Here is a 16,037-nt window from a genome sequence, read left to right on the forward strand (position 1 = left end):
AATAGAGTAGATGTTCACTTAAGTGAACTCTACTAAGTCAGTGAATATGGGCTTTCCTGTGAAGTTATCTAACGCCTTAAGACCTCATATGACCAATGATATTAAGTCACTCTTTCTCACTCCTATTCTTTCCAGGAGAATAGCTTCCTTACCAAGACCTGATTATGCTTATTCCTGGTCTATCTTTGACAGATATTTTTGTCTTATTATCATACATTTGAGTCTCAAAAGCATACCTACTGAAATGCATTTAAAACAAGAACTGCTTGCATGAAAGCTAAGTAAAAAAGAAATTTAGATTAAGTTTTTATGAGGCAAATGATATAGAAACCTGGAAAGAGTTTATGCTGATAATTGATTTTCTTGCATCTTTACGTCCTGGTTACACTTAATATAAGCTTAATTTGGACACTGTAGATGTCCAATGCATTATCTTTATGATTTGTGCAAGGAAGATTACATAGGATTCCAGTGGAATGACTCTACAAAAAAAATTGGCAAATTAATGTGAATTCATATATTATCAGCCAAACAAAAACATATTTAGTTGTGATGGAACATTTTAAATGGATAGTTCCATAACCAAAGTTTTCAATGTCCCTTAAGAGATATTGAAGGAAACAAGAAGTTGGAAAACCTGGTTAAAATCCAGGGTTTTTTTTAACTAGCTATCAAATCTTAGGAAAATAACTTCTTTTATTCCTCCAGGAGTTGGGGCCCATGGTTCCAAAAGTACAGAACTGTTGATATTGTTGCTAAGGCTATTAGAAGGGATCAATAATGCTGCAGCAAAAGAAATAACTCAGGGGCTAAAGAGATGGCTTAGCAGTTAAGTGCTTGCTTACGAAGCCTAAGGACCCCAGTTCGAGGCTCGATTTACCAGGACCCACATTAGCCAGATATACAAGGGGGCACACCATCTGGAGTTCGTTTGCAGTGGCTGGAGGCCCTGGTGTACGCATTGTCTCTCTCTCTTTATCTGCCTATTTCTCTCTCTGATGTCACTCTCAAATAAATAAATAAATAAATAGAAATAATTCAGGCTAGGGAAGTGACTCAGCAGTTAAGGCATTGCCTGCAAACCCTGACAACCTGTGTTCGATTCCAAAGTACCCACGTAAAGCCAGATGCACAAAGTGGCACATGCATCTGGAGTTTGTTTTCAGTGGCTAGAGGTCCTAGCATGCCCATTCTCATTCTCTCTCTCTTCTCTCCATCTTCCTCTGCTTACAGATTAATTGATTGTTTAATTAATCTAAATAAAATAAAATAAACAGAGAAAGGACTCAGCACAATGTCCTGCACATGGGAGATATTGGCCCCTAACCCTGCCATGCTTGTTTGGTGCCTACTCATCACTTTCATGTTTGCCACACATGGGTTACAGCAAACATGCTCATTATTTATTAGTTAATTATGATGATCAGCTCCTTCAGGAAATAATTACTGAGAGTGATATTTGTCAAAGGGTAAGATATGATGAAAGCACATTCAAGAATTTAACAGCAGGTTTTTCATTATCCAGATATAGTTAAAATCACAAGGAAATGAATTGTTCTTGTTCCCATCTGTGACCTAGCATGAAGTAAAAGGAGAAAGTCAGATTAATACGATAAACAAGGATATAGCTCTGATATTTATAAGCATCTGATATAGATATTTCAGGGAATAACTTTCATTCTTTTGCTCACTAAATATGTATTCATCAGTGTGTATCCTACAAGAAAAGTGTGTGACGGTGGGAAAACAAGTAAAGTAACAATCACACAGAAATGGAATATAGTGTGGTAGAGCACAGGGACGAGGGCCACTTGTCTATATCCTTCCACAAGCATTAGCCAATCCAAACCATCTGCTTATAAAGCCATGTTCCATGTCAAGTAGAACCAGCCTTGACTAGTGAGTGCAAGCCTGTGAAGTGAGGATGAGCATGAATTTCAGTAAGACAAAGTCTGGAATCCTAACTTTGCCTCATATTCCTTGTTTGACAATAGTTATTTGCTAAATTTTTGACATTGTCTTCTGCTTGGAATAGGACCAGGAAGGAGAACAGTACAGAAGGTGGCTGCTATTTTGACAGGTATGAATTTCCATTACTCTAAGATTAAATAGCAAGTGCCAAAAGGCATCTTTAGGCCACAGACTGCACAAACACTTCCTAGGAATGCTTCCATAGATTGTTATGGAGTTGGTGGCTTTGCTCTGGGCTGGGGTCCTCTATTGATGACTGAATCAGCTTCCAACAGACAGATGTTCTTCTATTATCTGTTTAGTAAAGGTATATCTATGCGTTCCCTGTAACAAGAAGCTTTCCTCAAGTAATTATGTTCAGTTTTGCTCTATTTGGAGGCATAAGAGGACTTCTGGTGCTGGGTTTCAGGTTTCCTTTAACTTCATCTTTGTCACTCCATAAAATATGCAAAAACTATTTTATAAAAGCCTTTTTAAGACATAGCCACATGTTCCCTGGTTACCTCCTAGGTAATTATCTAGAGTGTTGAATAATTATCAAAAGTGTGAAAACTAAAGTTCTTTCTCTGGAGATGAGTCAGATGTTCTAACACCAACTGCATATACCCTGTTCTCCCAACAGAATAAATGTCTAATAAATATTTTTGATTGATTGATTTTGCTGGGTGATTGTCCTCCAAGACTTTGTACAGGTCCTTATGCACAGCTCCTCATATGAGCACATCATCCACCAGACAGACAGTTGAAACATCTTGCTGGCATAAGAACACCTCCAGGGGAATGGGAACAATATGAAAAGAAAAAAAAAATCATTTATTCAAAAGTCTTAACATGTATGTCTCAAATAACAATGAAAGGAGAGGGGGAGAGAGAGAGAGAGCGAGAGGAAGAGAGAGCGAAAGAGAAAGACTAGAGCATTAGAGAGATAATTTTCACGTTGTAAATAAGAATTAAATGTAACTTCATAATTCCACCTGGCTTCAGCTTCACCTGTGTAAAATCAACACAATACAAGGCAGTTACATGCATTCCCTATACAGGCCTCTGGGTTTTGCAAACCATCTATTCCTTGAGACTGACAATGAGGAGCTGCCCTGCACAGCCAGTGTGTGACAACTTTAACTATCTTTGTTCTTATCCATAACTGGAGGGAAACTCACCACATTTATCTCCGATCATGCGTGCTTCACAAACTAATTTGGAAAAATTAGCTTGCATGTTAGCGTTCTCAGAAACTCGGCTGTCTTCATCTTTGGATTGGAGAAGATTAGCTAACAGATAAATTGATTGATTGAATTTTCCACCACCTATCTATCCTACGCACTTTCCAATTTAGGTCTAAACTCATTCCTTCTACTTATCTGTGACAGAAGGAAGCATAAATGCCATTATATATGCTCTTTCTGCCTAAACCCAAATCAGCCAGATGAGGTGACAAAAAACGACGACATCTGATGTCCTTGCAGGCTTGCAGTAAGCTGTTTCTGCAGAGGTTTTTGCATGCAGGACACTGGAATACCCTTTCCTTCTCTGCCCATTTTTTCTAGCTTTCTAACTGCTTTCCTTTTAGATGTCCCATCAAAATCCTCACATTTCTCTGTCACTTACCCAAAGGGAGACATTGAGTTCTACAGCAAAGGGAAGATAGAAGACATGGAAAAAGAGGGGAGCTGTTCTCAGGCTGTTTTTTCATAGAATCTTCCCAGAGCCACAGTGTAATCCCACTGCCATCAGTGAAGAGAGGAACACATTCCAGCCCTTGGAATGTCAAGGGCCTTGTCTGTCCTTATGGATATTATGTCCCCAGTGGTTTTGTGAGGCTGAAAATGTGACAATGTAGATGAATACACTTTCCAGTTGAGAAAGAACTCCTTCACCTTCTTGGTATCAATTCAGTATACTGTTAGAGATGACATTTTGAATTTAATTTCACATTGTTTCTCACTTTGCAGGCATTTAACCCACAGTGAACTTGATTCTCTTATCCTTTAGGAAAGCACAGAGAACATTCTGTTCATGGTTTGGAGCTTGACTTCAATCTAGCTATGACTTCTTACGTGCACCTCACTTTATATGGGGAAGCTGATCTGAGAACCAGGTGGTTTAGTTGAGTAATGCAACAGCTTAAACAGAAAAAATTCAGCTCTAAAGCCAATGTTTGAAAGCTTACACTTCTCTCCTGTGGATGGTGGTTGAGTACACATCTATGCTTACACCAGTGCATACTCACACATGCACAGACACAAAGATGGAGCAGAATGTCTACCCTCACTCTCTGACGACCCTCTGTGTTTTGTCCCTCATACTCTTTTCTTACAGTTCTTTACTTACAGATTCTTAATTAAATGTACACGATGAACTAGGCTTTCTAACACCATCCAGCTGATAGGACCCTTACTATAGCTAAAGAGATGATTATCTTGGGAATAAAGGTGTCAATGGATTATGAGTGGAAATTCCCACATGTGCCTTTAATAATGTGACAGTCACTAATTAACCACAGTTGGATGGTTTTAGCAAAGGAAAAGACAAGCTTTCTATTCATGGTGGTTTGAATGTGAAATGTCCACTCACAGCCCCGAAGGCTGTGAATGTATGGTCCCAAGCTGGTAGCAGTTCTGGAAGGTTGTAGAGTCTGTGGAAGATGGAGCCATCCTGGAGGAGGTATGTCTCTAAGGGCAGAGCTTGAGATATAGTAATGAGAAAAGATCCTCTCGAACTGTGTAGTAAAAGCTTCCTTGACGAAAATGCTAAGGCTTTCTTTTTTCATTTCTTATTTATTAGTGGGTGAAAATTAGGTACGTAAATTAATAGATGAGGTCTCACAATACTAATTTCCAGCTGATAACTGGGAGACAAGGAGAGTCAGTCCAGTGGCAGTGCATCTGTCCTCTGTACTTGTAGTACTTTCTACCATTAACTGAAGCTCCTACAGGTCACTGAAGCTAGGCAAAGTCCTCACATAAACCAAAACCAGATCTCCTCCCAGAATGGGAAGCTTCACCAATTTTTGGTGCCTTTTTCCTAAGTAATCTTATATTTTCTTCCTGCATTTTGAAGAGACTATTTAAATATACAAATCTGATGTCTTTCCCTCTTTATTCAGTGCCAGTCACCCCCACAGGACATCAGAATCTGGCATTGCATATGTGTGGTGGCTCGGACTCTTCATTCATCATTATAAGTTCATTTTCTAGTAGTGTCCTCTCTGTCCCTTTGTTCTAATGGTACAGGAGAGTCTTGGCTCTGCCATGAGCTTCCACATCTCTTTCCTACTGTGTGTGCTCCTCACCTGAGCACCCTTTTTGCAGACGAGCCACTTATATTGCCTCTCAGTATAGCTCATTTTGATGGCATTTACCTACCCCTGGCTATTAGTAGTTTCTACTCTGCAGTCCCATGGCATCATAAGAATGACAGCTTTATAGAAACAAACACTGCATGCTCCAAACATTTATGACTAAGAAGCAACTATTCTGTTGGAAGAGTCTGAAAGGCATTATTACACAAAATTCACCCTTTTGTCTTTCACGTGGAGCCCAGAGGTATGTTCTTAGCAACTGCTTACAAAAATGTTGATTTAATACAAATTTATGCCTGTCAGTTTATTTTAAATCTATATGTAGGCAGTGCTAGAATTAAGGTGTAAAAATATTAGGTGAAGTGGAGCGTGCTGCATGCCTAGAATGCTAGGAATTGGGAGAAAGAGGCAAGGAGATTACTGGGTAGAGGCTACCCTGGGTGACCAGTTAAAGACCAGTGTGGACTACACAGTCAGACCACATGCAGTAGAAAATAAATAAAATGATATAACAATAGGACATCATCTTTTAGAGGACACTTACTTGAATTTTAAATTTATTTTCACAAACTAAAATTGTGATTTGGTTAACTTATTTTGTTTCTCTGAATCTGTTTCTCCTCTATAAAAATTATAAAAAAATAAAATAAAACATATCTCATCAGGTTATAGTGCAGATAAATAACTTTAAAAATGTAGCAAATTTGCCATGATAGTCAATGAGTGATAATTTCTTTCTACATTCCTAAGGACCAAATAAAATATTTTTTTTAATTTATTTGAGAGTGACAGACACAGAGAGAAAGACAGATAGAGGGAGAGAGAGAGAATGGGCGCGCCAGGGCTTCCAGCCTCTGCACACGAACTCCAGACGCGTGCGCCCCCTTGTGCATCTGGCTAACGTGGGACCTGGGGAACTGAGCCTCGAACCGGGGTCCTTAGGCTTCACAGGCAAGTGCTTAGCTGCTAAGTCATCTCTCCAGCCCAAATAAAATATTTTGCTTTTGTTTTTTGTTTAATATTTAGCCAACCAGTAAATCAACGTAAGTGGAAAACCACAGGCAAGTTCTATAAGTATTGAGGCTACTTGTTAGTGCTGTGTGTGTTCTGATAAACCTTGAGGTCAAGGCATGTGCTTGTGCTGACTGAGCAGGGACGGCCAGACCACAGAGCTGAAAGGGCTTTATGATACACGGGAGAGTCCTTGTCCACCGGCCCACATGCATCCCATGTGTCTTCCCTAACTTGGCCCTGATCCCAGAGCTCACAAGATAGGGACCACAGGAAAGCCTGTTATATGTCAACTGGGTCTGTATAAGCAAGACTTTGCACACACAGCTGGTGGGGACCAGTGAAACCCTGGGAAATTTTTTCCCATTCCCACATGACTCAAAGTCTACTTCCATCCATGGGGATAGGAAGAGCAGTCAGAATGAGCTGACATTAATCCTGCATGAGAAAACTCTAACTTCCTACTTGGAAGTAGCAGGCCTAAGGCCATCAAGCGTCCTACTGAGTCATAGGCCTCGCATCTGGGCCTCAAGGCCCAACAGCTGGAGGCCCTGGCATGCCCATTCTTTCTCTGTCTCTCTCTTGTTCTCACATAAATAAGTAAAAATAATCAAAAAATTTTAAATGAATGAATGAATTACATTCATTACCTGACAAGGTTATATGGTCTACAAGATACTTTGGTTTTACAGGAACACATCATATTGGTGGTAAGTTTGTCAAATAGTTAGATCTTAAAGAGAGAGTTCTTTATATTTGGTACAAGTCTCATATATGGGCTGGAGAGATGGCTGAGCAGTGAAGGTGTTTGTCTGCGAAGCCTAAGGACCCAGGTTCAATTCCCCAGTATCCAGGTAAATCAGATGCACAAGGTGGCTCATGTATCTGGAGTTCATTTGCAGTGGCTAGAGGCCCTGGCATGACCATTCTATCTGCTTCTTTCTCTATCTATCTAATAAAATAAATAAATACAACATTTTAAAAATAATGTATTTTGAGGCTGAGACTTGGCTTAGTGGTTACAGATGCTTGCTTTCAACCTTGCCAGCCTGTTTGTCCTACGTAAAGCAAGAGGCTCATGTGTCTGTAATTCCAACACTCCTGTGGCAATGGGAGGTGGAGCCAGAAGAACCCAGGAAGTCAAGCACCAGCTGGGTTGGAACACACAAAATGACGTGGCATAACAGTGACATCAAGGGAGACCCTATGTCAAAGTGGAAGGAAAAGACAAACCCTCACAGATTGTCCTCAGACCTTCAAACATACACCATGGCACACACACCCATGTGCCCATACAAACCATATATATCCACACACAGACATGATAAATTAAAAAAAAAATAAAACAGTTGAGGGGCTGGAGTGATGGCTTATTGGTCAAGGCACTTTCCTGTGAACTGGAGGACCCAGGTTCATTTCCTCATACAGACGTAAGCCAGTTGCCACATGTGTCTGGAGTGTGTTGCAATAGCTTGAGGCCCTAGCACACCCATTCTCTCTCTATCTGCCACTCTCTCAAATAAATAGATAAGGTCTTTGAAATTAATTCCTAATTTTTATACTGAGAGATCATGCCTCAGTGTACACTGACTCTGGTATTTGGACCTGTCCTCCACTTGCCAGGACCTTGCAAGGGCTCAAGTTCCTGAGGTATTCATCTCCAACTAATGCATATGACTCTTGTGAGCCGTCTTATCCAGGCCAGACTTACCATGAAGCCTAAATGGCATGGTTAAATATGCCTGAATTCATTTCATATAATGAGCCAGTGCACCTTTATGATGATCTTTCTCTTTGTTCCTTTGTTCCTTCTTTCCTTCCTTTCTCTCTCTCTCTCTCTTTCTTTCCTTATTAGAGAGAGAAAGAGAGAGAGAGAATGGGTGTTTCAGGGCCTTTAGCCACTGCAAACGAACTCCAGAAGCATTAGCGACCTTGCGTATCTGACTTACGTGGGTCCTAGGGAATCAAACCTGGGCTCTTTGGCTTTGCAGGCTCATGTCTTAACTGCTAAGCCATCCCTCCAGCCCTGATCTTTCTATTTCTAGTGCCTTTAATTCCTTTAGTTGAAACTTAGCAAGTTCTTCAACAATTTATTTTATTTCTTCAAGATTGTTCAGTTTCATTTCCTAAGTAGTCCTTATTTCCTCCTTTTAGATAAAAGTTCAATAGCTCCAATCTCTCCAAATTACTTTTCACTAGATGAAAATGACCTTGTGAACACTCAGAGACAGAGTTTTCATACTGTGTGGGTGGATCCTGCTTGGATAAAGTTCTCACAGACATTTCCAATTCTATTTAAAAAAATGCCATGGTCAGCAAACCTTTGGAAGCTTATATACATTTTAGAAAGAAAACTCTGTTTGAAAAAGAAACACAGGCTATGGAAGATGGCTCAGCAATTAAGGCACTTGTTTGCAAAGTTTGCTGGCCAGGCTCAATTCCCCAATATCCATGTAAAGCATTTATTTATTTAAGAGAGAGAGATTTCTGTCAGAGTACTTGATGACCCACCAAAGGTGAGTGGTAAGACCCTATTGCTGAAGACTCCATACACAGCTGACACATAAAATGGAATGGCATGGCTGGAAGGCAGGAGAGAGTCAGTCCCCAGACAGTCAGCGAGTCTAGTGCCAGAAGGTGCTACATGGGCAACTGGGGGAAATGACCAATATCTGTCCAAGCAACTCATGGTTGAACCTACTTAGCAGCAAATAACCTGGTGTGATGCCCACACAAGTGCAATAGTGGCACACAGCCATGGGGGGTGGGGGGACCAACTGCTCTTGATTTGTCTAACTGATTCCCTCAGTGGTACGGGACCCATAGCTGGAGTTGGGAAACAAGGCAGAACCATATCCAAACATAAGTCCCCTCTCCAATATCAGGCTACCATCAATCATGGGCTACAAGAAGGCCTACACCTATTAAACTCTCTATAAAAAAGTAAGGGTTATCTCATTTGTCCTGGTGATAACTTACTCTCCATTGAGGAATCTACTTCTTTTTTTCAGATAGATGCAGATCCTCAGGAGAGAGCCACCCCATCATACCTCAAAAGGGCCCCAGCTGAAAATAAGGAAAATTAGCAAAACAAGCAAGGGTGCTGTTTTCCTGATGAACCGGATACCAGCACAAGGAGGAAGGAGATCAACACAGAGAAAAATCAACTCCTACCAAATCAGAGAGCCAGAGCCTCAGAGACTCCCAACACCTCATCACTGAAGCAGACCAAAAATGAACCCAACATGGCTCAGGGAAATTTTGTGGAAGAGGGGGCAGAAAGAATGTCAGAGCCATATGTTGGGTCATGATATGCAGAAACATTTGTTGTACCAATAACTGTGGGCTAACTCCACAATGCACGACCCATATACCTCAACAAGGAGGGGCCAATGGGGAGGGGGTAGGGCACAGATGAGCCTAATAATGGTACCAAACTGCCTGTATTTGCTGAATACAAAACTAATTTTTAAAAAAGGGAAAAAAAGAGAGAGAGAGAGAGAGTGCAGGCACAACAGGGCCTCTTGCTACTGCTAATGAATTCCAGACACATGTACCACTTGGTGTGTCTGGCTTTACCTGGGTGCTGGGGAATGGAACCTGGCCTTCTCCTCAGCCCCCCATTTTTTATGATATTATATGTTACAGTTAAACATTAGGATGAGAAGGTAAAAAGGTTAAATAAAGCCTCAAGTTTTTTCAGGCTGTGTTAGAAAATGTTCACGTCCAAGTGAACAGTAGGAACACTGCACCTGGTAGCATGCATGTTCAGCCTAGTTCTGCCAGGTCCTGACTGCCAGTCTGTAGCTTACATGAGTATTACGGTGGCACTCCTCTCCCCTCCTAACATGACTGTGACTCATACCAAACCAGGCAAACAGAGCACCTTGTTTGCCTGGTATCCCTTACTGCTTCCACAGGCAGAGAAGTTAGTTATCTCCTATATTTAATTTTATTACCAAATTATACTTGAAACACAGGATAGGAAACTCAAATAGCAAAAGAAAATCACAATGGAAAAATAAAAAAAAATCACCTTTTTCTCAACAATGGCCTTCCTAATGATAGGTATTTATTTATTTTATTGTGTCTGTGGGGCACTGGTATGGTATTTGTGGTAAATGGTTAGGTGTGTGAACAAGTGTATGGAAGTCAGAGAAGGATGGTGGTGTTTTTGCTCCATTGATTATGATCACCTGCTTTGTTTTCTTGACATGGAGTCTCTCATTGAATCCAGAGCCACTTTTCTGTTTTCAGTTTGACTGACTAGTCAGTGAGCCCCAGCAATTCTCTAGTCTCCATTCCCCACAGAACTGAGGTTATAGGTGTGTGTGTGGCTATGCCCGTCTGTTTATGTGGGTGCTGGGATATCAAATTCAGGGCGAATCAAGCCCTCACACTTGCACAAGAACCCTTACCATCTGAGATATCTCCCCAGTATAAGAATTTTTATTTATCAGTTGTGTTTTTATGGTTGCTTTCACAGCACTAAGCTATGTCTTTTTAATTCAGTTTATTAATTTGATAATCTTTTTTTTTTTTTTTTGGTTTTTTGAGGTAGGGTCTCACTCTGTTCCAGGCTGACTTTGAATTAACTCTGTAGTCTCAGGGTGGCCTTGAACTCATGGCGATCCTCCTACCTCTGCCTCCCGAGTGCTGGCATTAAAGGCGTGTGCCACCACACCCGGCTCTAATTTGATAATCTTACATTTAACTAACAAATATGAAAGATACAGAAGCTTTCGATCTCTTCATCCATTCTGATTTTGTCACTGTTATATGGAGATTAACTTCATAGCTCTTAAAACAACCTGCCTAAGTGCTTACTTACTGCCTCACCCACTTACAAACCTATCTGAGGGAGGGAATGAGGCATTTGCTTCTGCTTCTTTCCTTCCCAGCCAGTCTTAGTTGTTTGGATTTTTGGTTTTCTATTTCCAAAATTTACTCCATGAATTATGCTGTTACTATAGATAAATTTTAAATTGATGGAGAAATAAATGAGCACTAATCACAATATGCTTGTGTTTGCAAGAACCAAATACTGGGATTAAAACTATAGGAAAATGGGCTGGAGAGATGGCTTAGCGGTTAAGTGCTTGCCTGTGAAGCCTAAGGACCCCGGTTCGAGGCTCGGTTCTCCAGGTCCCACGTTAGCCAGATGCACAAGGGGGCACACGCATCTGGAGTTCATTTGCAGAGGCTGAAAGCCCTGGCGCGCCCATTCTCTCTCTCCCTCTATCTGTCTTTCTCTCTATGTCTGTTGCTCTCAAATAAATAAATAAATAACTTAAAAAAAAAAAAAAACTATAGGAAAATATCCACTATCCAATGTTACTAACCTTATTGCCTGAATAGCAATGTTGTCACTTTCAGAGTCAAATGAAGAATTTCTGGTCATATCCCTCTATCAGAAAACCACAGTATGGCCGGGCGTGGTGGCACACACACCTTTAATCCCAGCACTCAGGAGACAGAGGTAGGAGGATTGCTGTGAGTTCGAGGCCACCCTGAGACTAAATAGTTAAATCCAGGTCAGCCTGAGACACAGTGAGACCCTACCTCGGAAAACCAAAAAGAAAGAAAGAAAGAAAGAAAGAAAGAAAGAAAGAAAGAAAGAAAGAAAGAAAGAAAGAAAGAAGGAAAGAAAGAAGGAAAGAAGGAAGGAAGGAAGGAAGGAAGGAAGGAAGGAAGGAAGGAAGGAAGGAAGGAAGGAAGGAAGGAAGGAAGGAAGGAAGGAAGGAAGGAGAGAGAGAGAGAGAGAGAGAGAGAGAGAGAGAGAGAGAGAGAAAGAAAGAAAGAAAGAAAGAAAGAAAGAAAGAAAGAAAGAAAGAAAGAAAGAAAGAAAGAAAGAAAAAAACACAGTATGTATAAGGCTCAGGACTAGCTGAATTTTTAGGCATACAATGGATTTCCTGGCCCATACACCAATAATGATATAGGAATTTCTGGGATTCTTCACCATAGTAAATGAAATGCCAACACAATAATAATTTGGGGTGTCTCTGGATTCTTGTCTTATGAATTCCAAGAATGAAATCCACAGACCAGGGGATAAGATTCAGAAAGATTTTATTATACTTTAGGAAGGGAGAGCTTTATGATAAAAGGAGTTTAATGGAAGGAAGGAAGGAAGGAAGGAGGGAGGGAGGGAGGGAGGGAGGGAGGGAGGGAGGGAGGGAGGGAGGGAGGGAGGGAAGATGGAAGGAAGGAAGGAAGGAGGGAGGGAGGGAGGGAAGATGGAAGGAAGGAAGGAAGGAAGGAAGGAAGGAAGGAAGGAAGGAAGGAAGGAAGGAAGGAAGGAAGGAAGGAAGGAAGGAAGGGCTCTTGCACATGGAGATAAGAGGGGCTTTAAGCAGCCCACCCTGAGACTCAGGCTGGGAATTTTTATGTGAGCCCTGTGGATCAGCAGCTAGTCCAGCCAGTCTAGTCCTGACATTAGGTGTCTGGGGTCAGGATTTCTGGGAAAGCTCCATCTTCCCAGAAATCTTAAATCTCTGGGATGGGCCATCTCAGAAAGGAGTGGGAGGACTCTCTAAGGGAGAGAGATAAGCAAAGGACAGACTCTTCTGATGCTTCTTACCTATAGTAAAGGGTAATGACCTAGATTCTCCCTTGTTTTTTGTCCAAGGACAATTCGGGCATTTGCTTGAGGAGGAAGCTGTTTACTTTCGGGTTCTATCACTCTAAGCTGCCTAACTCACTTCCTCTACTTTGTATATTAGGACATAGCCTATATGGATAAGGAGTCTTTGGTTCTCTGAGAAGAATCTTAAACACCCGCAGTCACTGTTTGTCACTGACTCTTCAGTGTCTGGGTACTCCAGAGGGGTTCTTGTATGGCTCATACTTGCTGGCTCCTGAAACTATTAGTTAAATCCCCTTGTAAAAACCTGGAGTCTATTGTTCATAGGAGGTGTGAGTAGTTACAAGATTTTTTCCAGGAAATCCCAAAAAACTTGTCACCACTTGTTATTTCATTGAGGATATATTTATTTACAAGAAGACATAGAGGAGAGAAAGAGAGAGAAAATGAGAGGGAGGGGAGAAGGGAGAGTGAGAGAGAGAGAGAGAGAGAGAGAGAGAGAGAGAATGAGCATGCCAGGGCCTCTTGCCACTGCAAATAAACTTCAGATGCATGTGATGCTTTGTGTATATGGCTTTACATGGGTAATGAGGAATTGAACCCTACCTAGCAGGCTTTGAAAACAAGTGCCTTTAACCATTGAACCATCTCCCTAGCTCTAAAGATACTTTTACTTAAACCTTGTGAATCTCTCTTCCATGATATCTCCATCTTAAAAATTGAACAATACTATTGTGACACCTTCATTTTCTCCAGAATCTTTGAATATATTTAAAATTTCAGGAAAATGTCCCATGTTTATTACACAAATTACTGTTCCTTTTCTAGAATAACTTCAATATATATATATATTTCACTTGGATACTTTAATTCTAATCTATTTTGTTAGACAAAAATGAGTGAACTGTGTAATTATGAAAATTAACAAATAAATCATGTTATAGCAATATGATGTACATACTCTCTCAAACTTTAATGTTAACAGAATGTTATTTTTAAAATCAGATTCCAGGATTCAACTCTGGAGACTATTTTAAGTATTTTTGGAATTGACACAAAATCAACATGAATGATTTTGCCTATATATTGAGAAATTCAGTGAAACCCTCCATTCTGGGCAGTAGCACATAGCCCACAGTCACTGTTATCTTTCTTCATTGTGTAACACACTGACCCTATAGTGGCCTAGGTCCTATATTCTTACAGCATTTGATATAACACAAATGTCCTTGCCTCCAGCTAATGTAGCCAGAATTGTCCTATCTTTTGTAGCATATTAATATGATCCGACCATAGTCCCTAGAGACAAGATGTGTAGCATACTATGAAAGCAAATTACACTCTATGAAAGAATATTTTAAAGCATACAGAAGCAAAAATGTATTTAAAATAGTGCTAAAGTATAAAAAGGCAAAGAAAGTGAAAAAAACAAAGCAATCTAAAAATAAATTACTCTGGAGTAACTCTAAAAATCTGTTATGCTGAGACTTCCAAACTCATTTCAATCTTCCATTTAAGAAGCATGAGGGAACTGATAGTTATTAAACGCCCACTGTCTATCAGATACAGCCACTAATGAGGTATGAATATTTTCTCATTTTTCCAAAGATAAGACAAATGCTTATTGAGGTAAGTTAAATATAGAGTTGAATGAAACTGTATTGGAATTTTTCCAATCTTATTTTAAGCTTTCTCTATAAGGTCTAAAACCAGCTTGTATAAGTGTGGAACCTCGTGAAATTTTCTTCCTCTGGAATAGGCTCCTCACATCTCTTAAGCAAAGTATGGAACACTAGGTCCAACTCACCTCATAGTTAGAGATGGAAATGGACATTCAAGTAAACTGAGGGCAGCCACTGGTCATACTGAGAACTTAGAAAACAGGACATCATCCAACTTCCCATCCATTGCCCTGCGGCCTAAACAAGGATGAGAGCCCGAGAGCCCTATCTGGCACCTCTGTGTGTTTCTTTTTTCCTTTTTCTTTCTCTTTCATTTTATTTATTTTGGTTTCTAGAGGTAGGGTCTCATTCTTGCTCAGGCTGATCTGGAATTCACTATGTAGTCTCAAGGTGGCCTCGAACTTGTAACAATCTTCCTACCTTGGCCTTTTGAGGGATGGGCTTAAAGCTGTGTACTACCATGCCCAGAAGTGCTTCTTTTTATTGCTGTGACAAAATCCCTGATAAAAAACAGTTTAAGGAAGTTAAGAATGGGGTGCAGGGCATCCCCTCATACCGGGCATAACAGCCTGAGCATAAGGTCCTGTTGCTTCTATAAGCAAAGGAGAAGCTCACCTCCATGTCTCTTTTTATGCATTTTAGGACACTAGCCCATGGGATGGTACTGCCCATATTCACGGTAGCTCATCCTTTTTCAATTAATCCCTTCTAGAAACAGTCATTGACATACTCATATGTATGTTTCCATGGAGATTCTAAATATTTATGACAATCTTACCCCATGATTTCTCTCCTTCAGGAGTCAGAGGTGCACACATCACTGCTGGCTCTAGGAATAGGTGACCCAGTAGTTAAAATCACAATATGCTTGCAAAATGGAACCAAAAACTATTGATGGCTGGAGATATGGCTCAGCAGTTAATGCCTGAAAAGACTAAGGACCCCTGTTCATTTCCCTAGGACTCACACAAAGCCAGATGCACAAGGTGGAGCCTGTGTCTGGAGTTTGTTCTTTGCAGAGGCTAGAGACCCTTGTGTGCCTATTCTCTCTCTCTTTCTCCTTCTTTCTCTCTCTCTACCTCTTTCTCTCCTCTCTCTCAAATAAACTGTGTGTGTGTATGTGTGTGTGTGTGTGTGTATGTATATACTTTTAAAATCAAATCAACATAAAAAAATCAAGCAGTCATGTACTGTTGTACTGTTATGCTGGATTCCCATCTCATTTTAGTTTTAGAATAGGCTGAAGTTCAAGTGGGAATGAAATCCTCAATGTCTGCACATGAAAAATAGACTTGGACATGAAGGTCTTCCAAAAAACATTTTAATCCAGGTCTTCCTTTGTTTTCTGAAAATTGTGCTAAGTCTTGAGGAGAGGAAAGTCTCAAGATGGAACAAGCAGAGGTCTAAAGAAATTATGGTTTTAGTGATTTTCTTCTGGGAAACCAGTTCAGCTCCAAAGGAACTGGCTTAAAGTTACTAAAATGGC

The sequence above is a fragment of the Jaculus jaculus genome, chromosome 4 (genome assembly GCF_020740685.1).
Source record: "Jaculus jaculus isolate mJacJac1 chromosome 4, mJacJac1.mat.Y.cur, whole genome shotgun sequence".
In the NCBI taxonomy this organism is placed as follows: Eukaryota; Metazoa; Chordata; class Mammalia; order Rodentia; family Dipodidae; genus Jaculus; species Jaculus jaculus.